Here is a 14,240-nt window from a genome sequence, read left to right as displayed (position 1 = left end):
GTGGGAGGAGGAGGAAGAGAACTGAGGGAGCGATGACTGAAACAACCATAAACAAACCGCTTAACCTTTTTGGAACTGGTTCAACCATTAAATTCACAAAACTTTATTATTATTATTATTATTATTATTATTATTAATAATAATAATAATAATAATAATAATAATAATAATAATAATAATAATAATAATAATAATAATAATAATTTTAAAAGTGACCCTAAAATTAGGCAAAACTTATACAAAAATTGAGAATTCGGTGAGAGGGTTCGGATCTCCAGGACACACTTCTGCAACTACCCAAATATTAAACGTAAGCGTTCCACTAAACTTTGATATAGCAAGTATTCTATTGTACATTTTTACGAAATTTACTATAATAAAAATAACTGAATATCACTGAACAGTAAGGCATATAATAAACTAACTTTTACGATATGCAGAAGTAACAAAAATACATATGCAGACCATAATTCGATGAGCTCCGAAGTAGAAAGTAATAAAATAGCATACAAGATTCAGTCTGCAGACCAATTGTTACTTAAAGAATGGACATACACTATTTCGAGAATCGAGATAAGACTAGAAATGTTTACGATACTGTTCGTCTCGTCTGGATTCTCATTTCCAAAGGGAGACGATAATTTGAGTAAGCCTTGTCCCGTCTCGATTTTGTTTGATTTGTTTTAGAAATGAGATGAGAAACACCTCTTCTCGTAAGCAACACTAAACAAAACCGCAACATTCTTGTCAAATGTCACGCTTCTGCTTGGTATGGTATGACCTGCTAATAAGCTCCTAACTTTTAATCTTTTACGAGATAGTTCTTATTATTTTATTATTATTACTATTTTATTCCTGAAGATTTGGTAGTTCAAGTATTGAAACATCCAAATATTCAAATATCTGAAGATTATAAAACTTGTGAAATTGCCGATCAATCGCCACCAAAAATTCTAAAGTAAAAAAAAACTTACCCGGCGTAGATCCGATCGGAGGACCCTCAGATTACTGGACGAACGCCTTGACCACTGAACCACGATCACTACGCAGAAAGTGATTCGTCTTTAGTGTGTTTACGTTAGGTTTCTTTGCCTGGATTGTATTTTCCAAATATCCATTTAGAATAGTATATTATTATCACAAACGATACAGTTAGTGTTGTTAAATTGTAACAGCTCTTTATTTCATGGATTGTAAAATATATTTTTTTAAATCATTTTAGAATTCATGGGAAAGTGCAGAGAATTAGCAATTGCTATAAGGGGTCACTATAGCAGAAAGATTGGGCGCTGATCTAGGGTGTTAGGTCTGCCATTGTTTCAACATATAGAGAAGTTAGACTGTCCAGTCCAGTTAGACTGTCCAGTCCAGTTAGACTGTCCAGTTCACTGCACTCCGATAATCAAGTAGCACAGTCGGAACATATCCCTTCTGTGAAATAAAAAAAAGTTAAGAATGCTCCAAGAGCTTTGCCAGAACGAACTTAAAAAGAATGGAGAGAAGGAGCGGAAAGGATAACTGCCATTGTTCCTATATGTAAATCATTTTATCCGCACCTTTTTCTCTTTCTCGCAAAAATTAAAAATTAGCAAATTAGCATCTCGCTATGACTTACAGTTCTCGAGATATGGCTGCTTGAATATCTAGAAATTCAAACTTGACCAATATCTGGGGAACGGTGGCCAGTTGGTCAGTAGACAGTTGATCAGTGGCCGCCAGTTACTATTTGGTACCAAAATATTTATCACCCACTTAGGTATTGGTCAACATCAATATAATCTCTACAACTTATTTTTCCCGAGCTATGGCTCCTTAAATCTCTGGAAGTTGTCCATTTTTTGGTAAGAGTGACGCGAAAAATTTAATCACTTTGTCTGATAGTTTTTCATACTCTATGGAATGCAGGGTTTAAAATTGAAGAAATCGCAAATAACAGGCATACGGACAAACAGAGAGACAGACACACAAACATAAAGAATTCAGTAACGAAATTTTTAAGTTCGTTGAAAATATGCAACGATTTTCCTTCCAACATTCCGAGTTTATATATATGGTGGGTGCACCGTTTTAATCTTTCCACGGAAATATCTCGAAAAGAGTTGAACATAAATAAACTGAACAAAAACTCAAATAGGAAATACCATGGGGCAAATTGAATGGTGATGTAACGTGCCCCCCAGGGCCGCTCTTCAATGGACCAGGGGCCCAACTTTAAAATTTTAAATGGAAACATGGTGCGAGTGACACCTCACTCGATAGATCTTCATACACTAAACAGCGTTGTGGCAAAAGATTGTTCATATGTGTCACCTTTTTCAAAATGGCCGCCAATACATGGTGCCTGTATCAGATAAAACGTCCAGTACCACTAATATGAAAACGCTCGAAGATAATCACGGATGAACAGAATAAAACTACTATAGAAAATCACAGAGGGTATTTACCATTCCAGGGCTCGAAAACGTTGCAACAGAGGAGAAGACGATTAGAGTAAACGTGGCATAATGCAAAGAAGGAAATCTAGTTCCTAGAAAATCATCGTTCCAACATCCTCCGTAAGTGGTTGAAGCGGGAAGGGAAGAAACGGTGAAATTGCAAATGATAAACTTAGTTTTTACAAATTCTATCTACACAACGAAATTATCTTAAATGAGTTTTTATAAGAGGTAGATGTCTGTAATGGAAAAGAGTAGGTAAAATTCTTGTTACATAGTACAATCCATTTTGATTGCAGGGAATAATTTGCGCAAAAATGAATCAACTGAAATGCGAAACTAATTTGTCGAACAATGCAATTTTAGAAGAACGTGTACAAACGTTGGTTTTGCTCAAAATTCGTCTGCACAATATTGGTTCATTACATTACCAGTCACTTGTACACCCAAGTGTTTCCGACAAACCATACCTATTGCAAGTAAAAGTGGGGTTTTCATTTGAGATTTTACCATTCATTTCCGCTTCACACACTTACGGAGGAAGATCGGAAAGATAATTTTCTAAGAATTAGATTTCCTCTTTAGCATTATGTCACTTATAATTTAGTAATCTTTTTCTCCGTTGGATTATTCTCGAGGCGTGGAATGATAATTACCTTCTGTGATTTCCTATACGAGTTTTATCCTGTTCATTTATTTCCAACCGTTTACATATTAGTGGTACTGGACGTTTTATTTGATACAGGCACCATGTCTTAGCTGCCATTTTGAATACGGCAACCGATATTAAAATTTTTTTTGTCACAACTCTGTTTAGTGTTTGAAGATCTATCGAACGAGATATCACTCGCCCCATATTTCCATTTAAAATTTTAAAGTTGTGCCCTGGGCTCCCATGAAGGGCGGCCTTGAGGTGCACCGCGACAATACCATTCTATGTGCCCCCATAGCTTTCCTATTTGAGTTTCAGTTTGGCTCATTTATGTTCAACCGTTTTCATATTAGTGCTACTGGACGTTTATCTGATACAAGTAACATACCTTGACGGCCATTTTGAATACGGTGACCGATATGAAAAATCCTTTGCCACATCGCTTTTTAGTTTTTAAGGATCTATCGAACGAGGTGTCAATCGCCCCATGTTTAGATTTAAAATTTAAAAGTTTTTCCAGGGCCCCCTTAAAGAGCGGCCCTGGGTGGTACTGCGACATCACCGTTCGATTTGCTTTATGGTATTTCCTATTGGGGTTTTTGTTCAGTTCATTTATGTTGAACCGTTTTTGAGATATTTCCGTGTAAAGATTAAAATGGGCCACCCTGTATATATACAGACTGTTCCATAATTCGTGTAATTTTCTACAGCACTGGGAGAAGGTGAAGTTTTCACACTATTAATGTAAAATTTATCACTCTTATTGAGAAATATCTGAATTTTTCGAATTTCTAAAGGAAAAAGGAGAGAATTGCTGTTTAGCCCCCCTTTTGAGGGTGTAAACACAAAAGTTCATTTTCCTTATGCGAGATTCAATGTTAAATTTTGGAAGCAGTTTTCTCCAATAATTATTCGTAAAGATTTTGGAGCAAATGAGTTGTGTTTGTTACAAAATGCAAAAACACTCATTCACAAAGCTAGTAAAACCGTCTCAAACATTATTAAGGGAAGGCCCACCTTTTGGGGGAAAGTCGCGTAAAAAGGTGGTGGGTGATGTTACAAAAATTAAAAAAAAAATATTTTCGGAGTGCCAGTAAACGTCAGATTAATAACGAATGTCACAGAATTAATGCTCCAATGCTCCTTACATGTAAGAGTGACTGATAATGGTTCTATAGCCCCCTTTTTAAAAGTAAGGAAATCATAAATATCCTTAGTAGGGACATACGAGAAGAAGGTATTTTTTTGTTAATTAATGTGAAATTAGGCGTCATTGTAGCAAAAGAGTATGCGTGTTTGAAATCTGGAATGCTATTTTGGTAACGCACCGCCTTAGGGGAACACAGAGGGCGAAGAATCAGATGATGGATCTTTATAAAAATTCAAAATTTTGTTTCGGAAATGCCAGTGAGCGTCAGATTTTTCACAAATGTCACAGAATTAATATTCTAATGCTCCTTGCATGTGCCAGTGACTTATGTGGGGCTATAGGCCCCTTTCAAAAATAAAAAAATCACAATTAGTGTCCCTAGTAGGGACATACGAGAAGAAGGTATTTCTTGTCAATTAATGTGAAATCTGGCGTCGTTGTAGCAAAAAAGTATGTGTTTTTCATATATGGAATTTTATTTTGGTAACCACCGCCTTAGAGGGACACAGGGGGCGAAGTATCAGATGATTGATCTTTATTAAATTTTAAAATTTTGTTCCGGAAATGCCAGTGATCGTCAGATTATTCACAAATGTCAATTAATATTCTAATGCTCCTTGCATGTGCCAGTGACTTATATGAGGCTATAGCCCCCTTTCAAAAATTAAAAAATCAACGTAAATATCCTTAGTAATTAATATTGACATACGGGAAGAATGATTTGTTCTCAATTAATGTGAAACTGAGCGTCGGGTTAGCAAAAAGTTACGCGTTTACCAAATCTGGAATATCATTTTGGTAATGTACCGCCTTAGGGGGGCACAGGGGGTGAAGCATAAGTTATTGGAGCTTTAAAAAAAATCCAATTTTATTTTGGAAAATCTAGTGTGTGTCAGATTGATCACAAATAATGCAAAATTAATATTCCGATGCTTCTTACATGTGCCAGTGACTGGTATTGAGCTACAGCTCCCCTTTCAACAATTACATTAAAAATTTATAATAAATATCCTTAGCAGGAACATACGGAAGAAGCTATATTTTGTCAATTAATGTGAAATTAGGTATTGTGATAGTAAAAATCTGGAATATTATTTTGGCAATAGGAGGCACAGTGCACGGAGGGTAATTTGGTACCTTTGAGGGTCATAGGGGAAGGACTGATGGAAATTCCAAATTTTATTTTGGGAGTGCTCATGAGTGCCAAATTAGTTGCAAGATGTACAGAATTAATACTCCATACTGCTTTTATGTACCAGTGACTAATATGTTACTACAGCTATCTTTGAAAAGCATCAGAAATTCAATATGATTATTCTTGCGCAAAGACCTACTGCCAGAAGCATTTTTTTTTTACAATCTGAAAATTGGTATTATTTTAGAAAAAAAAAATGTTTGTGACAATAATACCCATATGTGGATTTCTTTTAGGGGCGTAGACTCAGAATTTCTTTCGCCTAATGGGAGTGTCACATGGGTAAATTTGCATTTTTAGTTACAAAATACAATAACACTCTTTCGCTTGTACCTATGATGGTGCATGCGTCTGGAATTTTATTACGGTCATTCATCCTTATTGTGCAACATAAAAAAAAGAATTGTCCAGAGCGTAGTCATCCAGATATATTGGAGAAGGTGTTCACAGTGGCTCTAGTAAATCACATTAATTCATTCATGTCTTGCTCGTTCACGAGGGCATGCTGAATAAAAGTAAGTTCATTTTATCTGTCTTACACTTAGATTAATGGAATCTTTAAGAATTTAGTTAATGAGAACTGAGCCAAAAGAAAAATGTTGTTTATAGAAAGGGATAATATGTTTTCTTAGGTTTATGGTATAGCCTTACTCAACCTGATTCTTATTCCTCGCGAGACATTTGTTTTTACTACAACCATGTGTCCATAGTATACGATTTTCTGACGTGCTTACATGTGCAGTATACGAGTAGGCTACTGCGTGGAAAGTGGGATCATACAGTTATTGTGGAAGAAGTAGGGTAAAGATACGCTTTTTCTATGAATAAAGAAAATAATATTTTAATTTTCAAAATATTACTTCTCATTAATATCTCTTCGTTCGTGGTACCTGCGGCATTTTCCATTGTCATTTGGTGTTCTATTATGAGCTGGTTTGCTTAACTGTGCAGAAAATATGCTGGTAACTTTATGTGTGATTTTATGCTATAAGAAGAGTCCGATTTGGTGTTTAAAAACGCAAAATTCTTTGATTATATTCCAGTGATGCCAAAAAAAGAAGCTATATCCTCAATCTGTTACACTGACAGACGATATTCATTTACATTAGATTCGAAATTTTAAAAAAAATCAAAACATTATTCTACAATAATGACAAATTGCCCATTAATTGTAAAGCATATTTACCTCCTTCCCGTACGACCCTGCTAAGGATATTTACCGTAAATTATGTGATTTTTGGAAGGGTAGCTGTAGCCCAAGATCAGTCACAGGCACATGCAAGGAGCATCGGAATATTAATTTTGTATTATTTGTGATCAATCTGACACACATTGGATTTCTAAAATAAAATCTGAAATTTTTATACAGATCCAATAACTTATGCTTCACCCCCTGTGCCCCCCTAAGGCGGTACATTACCAAAATAATATTCCAGATTTGATAAATGCATAACTTTTTGTTAACCCGACGCCGAGTTTTACATTAATTGAGAAAAAATCATTCTTCCCGTATGTCAATATTAATTACTAAGGATATTTAATTTTTCAAAGGGGGCTATAGCCCCATATAAGTCACTGTCCATGCATGAAGCATTAGAATATTAATACTGTGACATTTGTGAATAATCTGTCGCTCACTGGCATTTCTGGAACAAAATTTTGAATTTTTATAAAAATCCATCATCTGATGCTTCGCCCCCTGTGCTCCGCTAAGGCTGTGCGTTACCAAAATAGCATTCCAGATTTTAAAAACACATAATTTTGCTTCATCGATGCCAAATTTAACATTAATTGACAAAAAATACCTTCTTCTCGTATGTCCCTACTAGGGATATTTAAGGTGATTTTTTAATTTTTGAAAGGGGGCTATAGCCCCATATAAGTCACTGGCACATACAAGGAGCATTTCAATATTAATTCTGTGACATTTGTGAAAAATCTGACGATCACTGGCATTTTCGGAACAAAATTTTGAATTTTTATAAAGATCCATCATCTGATGCTTCGCCCCCTGTGCCCCCCTAAGGCGGGGAGTTACCAAAATAACATTCCAGATTTTAAAAACACATACTCTTTTGCTTCATCGACGCCAAATTTTACATTAATTGACAAAAAAAAAAACCTTCTGCTCGTATGTCGCTACTAAGGATACTTATGGTATTTTTTAGTTTTGAAAGGGGCCTATAGCCCAATATAAGTCACTGGCACATGCAAGGAGCATTAGAATATTAATTCTGTGACATTTGTGAAAAATCTGACGCTCACTGACATTTCCGGAACAAAATTTTGAATTTTTATAAAGATCCATCATCTGATTCTTCGCCCCCTGTTCCCCCCTAAGGCGGTGTTACCAAAATAACATTACAGATTTTAAAAACACATACTCTTTTGCTTCATCGACGCCAAATTTCACATTAATTGACAAGGAATACCTTCTTCTCGTATGTCCCTACTAAAAATATTTATGGTGATTTCCTTACTTTTGAAAAGGGGGATATAGCCCCATTATCAGTCACTCTTACATGTAAGGAGCATTGGAGCATTAATTCTGTGACATTCGTTATTAAGCTGACGTTTACTGGCACTCCGAAAATATTTTTTTTTTTAAATTTTGGTAACCCATCACCCACCACCTTTTTACGCCCCTTCCCCCCCCCCCAAAGGGGGCTTTCCCAAAATAATGTTTGAGACGACTTTACTAGCTTTGTGAATGAGTGCTTTTGCATTTTGTAACAAATACAACTCATTTGCCCCAAAATCTTTACGAATAATTATTGGAGAAAACTGCATCCAAAATTTAACATTGAATCTCCCATAAGGAAAATGAACTTTTGTGTTTACACCCTCAAAAGCGGGGCTAAACAGCAATTTTCTCCTATTTCCTTTAGAAATTCGAAAACTTCAGATATTTCTCAATAGGAGTGATAAATTTTACATTAATAGTGTGAAAACTTCATCTTCTCCTAGTGCTGTAGAAAATTACACGAATTATAGAAGTCTATATATATATATATATATATATATATATATATATATATGAACATTATTATTTTGTATCTAAACTAGATAATATACCTGAATTATAAAATTAACTTGTTAAGCTAGAAAATAGGGAAAACACACGGGATTTGGTTTTCTTCCGCAATCTTTTATTTTAAAAGTTTCTGTTATAAAACAATTTAACATAGAATCACTAAGACGAATACGAAACCCACTAAATCAGGGGTTTTCAAACTGTGCGGCGCGCCTCCCTGGGGTGGCGCCGACGGTTGTCAGGGAAGGCGCGAGGACTTTTAAAAGAAGATTCTACAAAGGAATATATTTATAATACACACGCATACTTTGGTTTGCATCCTTATTTTCTAGTAATACGTAGTGAACTAAGCCTCTGTATCAGCTCTGTTCCACATGCGAGCCTCTTTTCCCTTTGGCTTAAACGTGTATAATGCTTGTTAGAGGACCACTAACGATTTTCTACTTTATCTCTGTAGAAAATAGTATGTCTTCTTAAATGTCTTTGAAATTTCGCGCTACGCCTGAATTTCTCTTTCTCTTAATTTTCTGTCATTTTCTTTGGGACGATTCTTGAATTTTAATCTTCTCTAAAATAAATCTCCAGAAAGAGATGCTTCTTGCCATTTCAAATATGGCCGAGATTTAAAAAATTCTTTGACTCAAAACAAGCTCATACATCCTACTGACTTTGCTCAACATTTAAATGTGCCGGTTTGTATTATTTAAATTCCCTCTCTTCTCGTATTTTTCAATTTTAACATACATCTCTGACTTGCCAAAATTAATGTTTATTAACTGGCTAATAACATTGAAAGATATACGTAGTTAGTGTGTACTATATAGATTGACTATGTCAATGAGATATTTCTATTAGTGATTAATAAATGAAACATAGTTTATCATAGTGATAGTCTATCTTTTAGGGACATACGTATTTATGTTGTTGACACATTCCATTTTTGACAGGGGAGGCGCGTTCAGATTTTGATAGTTGAGGGGAGCCTCAACTGCAAAATGTTTGAAAACCCCGGCACTAAATAGTTAGGGTAAATAAATGTTATAATCACGGTCCAAACAGCCAAGGAATGGATTTCCACAAAGCTCCAAGCAAGTTCAGTGGAAGTGGGTTAGGATTCTCAGTGCTCCAGTCAAGGAAGATGGATGTTGGAGTCCCGCAAAGCTCCAGGCAAGCTAGTTTGTTACGGTTAGGAATCTCTCAAAGTTCCGCGCTAGCTAAGAGAATGGTTCAATTCCCACAAAACTGCAATCAAGCTGAGTGGGCAGGAGGCTTCAAAGCTGCAGACAAGGTAAGAGGCTTGGGTTAGGTTAGGATCTCTCAGAGCTCCAGGTTGATACTATATTCCATACTATTATTACCCCAAAATAAGATCATACAAAATTAAGAAAAGCCCTCGATGAAGCCTCTTTAAAAACCTTGAAATCAACACCCACATGTTTTAAAGCAACAACGGAAGAATCTACATCTTTCACCAAAGACAGCCTCCATATATGTAGTGCTTTTCCCTGTTTCTGAGGGGAAACGACCTCTATCTATCACAATATGAAAAGAACACCACGGTGAGATCACAACTACAGCTTCGAGAAGTCACAACATAAGCAAATAAGAAGACTCGTACACCCGATTTTAGTAAAGCAAGAGAGAAGCCCAGAAATGCAAGAAGAGACTTACTTTACGATGAATGTAATAACTTCGCCATCTTCCCGTCCTGCATTTATTTATATCTTCATTACGGCTGGAAAATACAAAGATGTAATTCTTGCATAATATTTACATATTACCCTAGAGTAAAGTAATGGATGTTAAACGCCCCTCTCTCCCTGATTGGGAAAATAAACTTACGATTTTCGTTCCTTCGTTAGAAGAAAAAGGTGGGAAGGAAAAAGATTAGAATTGACTGAATTGAATTTGAGTTTAGCGTCCAGCCGGGAATCATTTAGGTCTTCCACGACACAAACGCTTCCGCTATCCACATAGTCATAAGAGAGCTCCAAAAGAGAAAGAGTTGTAATTATTATATTATATTCATATCTTGGAACTCTTAAGTTAGAGCACCACCCGCTGGACGGAAGGTTCGCTCGTCGTGAATGACAGCAAAAAGTGAACCTCCCGTTCAGCTGGTGGTGGTTAGAGACATGAAATTCCTATATGTAATTTTCACTTAATATAACTAAACTCATGTTTTAGCATATATATATATATATATATATATATATATATATATATATATATATATATATATATATATTTGATTTGCCCTAAAAGGGAAGAAAGGAAGTGGAAAAAAATGTGTGTTGTGATTATTCCATTAAAATATCCATATCTTTGAATCCTCTAAATTTACGACTCTCTTAGGAGAGAAACAGTGTACAACATTCTTACAGAATTTGGAATACCGAAAAATCTAATTAGATTAATTAAGATATGTTTAAAAGAACCCCCAAGTAAAAATCCCCGGATAGAAATATTTTTGTCTACAGGCTTTCACGTTGAGAATGGCCTGAAACAAAGAGATGCGTTGTCGGCACCATTATTCAACTTTGTGATGAAGTACGCTATAAGGAAAACCAAAGATAACAACCAGGGCCTAGAGTTGAGTGATATTCACCAAGTTATGGCGTATGCTGATGATTTAAATATAATCGGGATGCTAAGAGAACAATAGAAAGAAATGCAAAGGTCTTATTAAACTCTTGCAAGGATATGGATTTAGAATTAAATGCAGAGAAAACTAAATACATTGAAGTCCATCGGGATCATAATAGGCAAATGATGGATGCATTAAAATATCAAATAATACTTTTGATGAAGTGGATACTTTCAAATATCTAGAAGCAATATTAACAGACGAAAACCATATTCACGAAGAAATTAAATGTCGACTGAAGGCAGGGAATTCATGTTATTATTCAGTTCAAAATCTCTTGTCTTCGCGAATTCTGTACAAGAATTTAAAGCTTAAAATATATAAAACGATATTCATGTCTGTTATTCTGTATGGTTGTGAAACATGATCGCTTACTCTAAGAGAAGAACATAGACTGAAACATCCTGAGACGAATATTCGGACCCAAGAGGAACGGGAATGGGGAATGGCGAAAATTTCATAACGAGAAACTACATAATTTATATGGTGTACCAAACATTCTTAGGGCCATTAAGTCTAGGAGGCTCAGGTGGGCAGGTCATGTAGCGAGAATGGAAGAAAGTATGAACGCTTCCAAAGTCTTAACTGGAGGATTAATTGGAAAACGACCATTATGGAGACCTTGGCGCAGATGGGAGACAATATTAAGATGTATCTCGCAGAAATAGGAATACAAAATAGAAGCTATATCCAATCGGCTAAGGATAGAAATCAGTGGAGAGAGCTTTTGTGAACTCGGCATTGAACCTCCGGGTTTCCATAGTCCATAGAGTTAGTTAGTTAGTTAGTTATGTACACATACATACACACATACACACACACACACACACACACATATATATTATATATATATATAATTTCGTATTTATAATTATCATTTAAACTAATTTAACGCATGTTGTGAGTTGTGATCTTTCCTTTTGATATTTGACCTAGAAACAAGAATAAAGGGTGAGCTAGATCAAATGTCAAAAGACTTTGAAACTGTTTTTTACTACCCAAATGAAAAGTTCAAATGCAAAATTTCATTTCTCTAAACTTAACGAGTTTCGAGATAGAGGCATCTTAGTATTGGACTTCTGATTTAGAACAAGATGAGATGGAGATTGCGACTATTATGTAATGCCCATATTGCAGCACCCGTTAAGATTAGAGACAAAATTTGGTACTATTTAAGTTTCTCATTTACGATAATTAAACACAGATTTCTGTGTTTCTTTATATTTAACATAAAAAGAGAAAAAAGAAGTGGAGGGTGAGTGGAGGGCGCCGCCATCTTTAATCGCTCGGCCCGATTGAAGTTTGTTGACAGTGCAGAAAGCTACAACGAACAACTAACTATATGCGTAAGGGTATGAATGTAATATTCATTAAACCTTACTTCTCCGTTACTAAGAATGGGGACTTTTGCTACTAAGAGAATATAAATAATAGAAGATATTACAATATACAAATAATAAATAAGCACAATGTACAGGGTGCGGCACGTAAAACCGGCCCGTCGTAATATTCTGGTATATTGTGTTTTTGGCAACACTTAAATAATCTACCTTCCTACCAAGAGATGGCGTGTCGAGGTCGGGTCGACTTACGTGACCTGCAGCAGTCACGTGCAGCCGCAGCCAGTGAAACTTGTCGAAACCAGTTGAGAAAAAGGCCTCGTTGTGTTAAGCCGGGTGAGTGTCAGTGTGTGATAATGCCGTATTCGATACCCGAGCGTGTTGCCATTGTTGAAGGGTTCATTCTCACTGGATCTTTTGTGAAAACAAAGAATTTGTTTCGGGAGAAATTTCCAGGACGTTCTGTGCCAGCAAAAAGCACCATTCAGGAATTGATTGAAAAATGGCGGCGTACAGGATCGGTTCAAAATGTTCCCAGGAACAGACGACCATTTGTCTGCACACCTGAATTAAAGATGCAGGTGGAGGAGATAATGACAAGAAGTCCTCGAAAGTCAACCAGGAGATTGAGTCAACAGGTTCATGCGAGTGAAAGAAGTTGCAGACGTGTTTTAAGGGGACTGAAGTTAAAACCGTACCGGATAAATGTTGTGCAAGAACTGAAGGAGCCTGACCTGCAGAAGAGGGTGCATTTCTGTTCATGGCTGTTGAGCAATGTTGCCAGTGGTTTCTTGGATCCACTAATGCTCATCATGAGTGACGAGGCGTGGTTCCACCTGTCTGGGTACGTAAATTCCCAAAACAACCGGTATTGGTCGACAGAAAATCCACACGCAATCCACCAGGTACCCTTGCATGATGAGAAGATTGGTGTTTGGTGTGCCATTTCCGCCACACGCGTTATTGGGCCCATATTCTTTGAGACGACAGTGAAAAGTGACGTGTATATGGGAATCTTGGAGGCGTTTTATACACACTTGACCGAAGAGGAGCGTCAGTTATGTTACTTTCAGCAGGACGGTGCAACATGCCACACATCAGCTGCATCATTGTCCCTTGTGCATGAGATGTTTACACCAGAGAGGACAATCAGCAAAGGCTTGTGGCCTCCTCGGTCACCAGACTTGTCCACGTGTGACTTTTACTTATGGGGACTGTTAAAGGGAAGAGTATACGAAACAAATCCACACACAATTGAAGAACTCAAGACCAGGATCCAGGATGTCACCAATAGCATTACAACACAAGAACTGACAAGGGTATATATGAATCTCGTCAATCGTGCTCACATGTGTGTTGAAGTGGGCGGAGGACACTTTCAGCACCTGCTGTGAAGATGAGTAGTCATATTCAATACATTACATTTCATTTATGTGTTGTAGTTAATCATATTCAATACATTACATTTCATTTTATGTGTTCACTTTACGGGCCGGTTTTACGTGCCGCACCCTGTACAATGTAACTTTCTGTGACATCGCACACTTAAAAGTTACTTTCAATAGGTTCAATACAAGATTTTTGGACGATAGTTTATAGTAGAATGTAATGCTGGAACACAGGTTATGTATTGTGTAAATTGACCCAATACAGCCGTTTTAAATATATTTGTGATACTTTTTAATGCAAGAAAAAACTATAATGTGAACTAGTTTCTTTGTAGGGTTGAGTAAATAAAAAGCCGTATTTGAGTCAATTTTGCCATACGAAATGTAGTGTATGGTAGT

This window comes from Thermobia domestica, chromosome 1, assembly GCF_964235325.1.
Source record: "Thermobia domestica chromosome 1, izTheDome1.hap1.1, whole genome shotgun sequence".
Taxonomy (NCBI): domain Eukaryota; kingdom Metazoa; phylum Arthropoda; class Insecta; order Zygentoma; family Lepismatidae; genus Thermobia; species Thermobia domestica.
The sequence above is the reverse complement of the archived record's forward strand: the minus strand, read 5'-3'. Positions refer to the sequence as shown.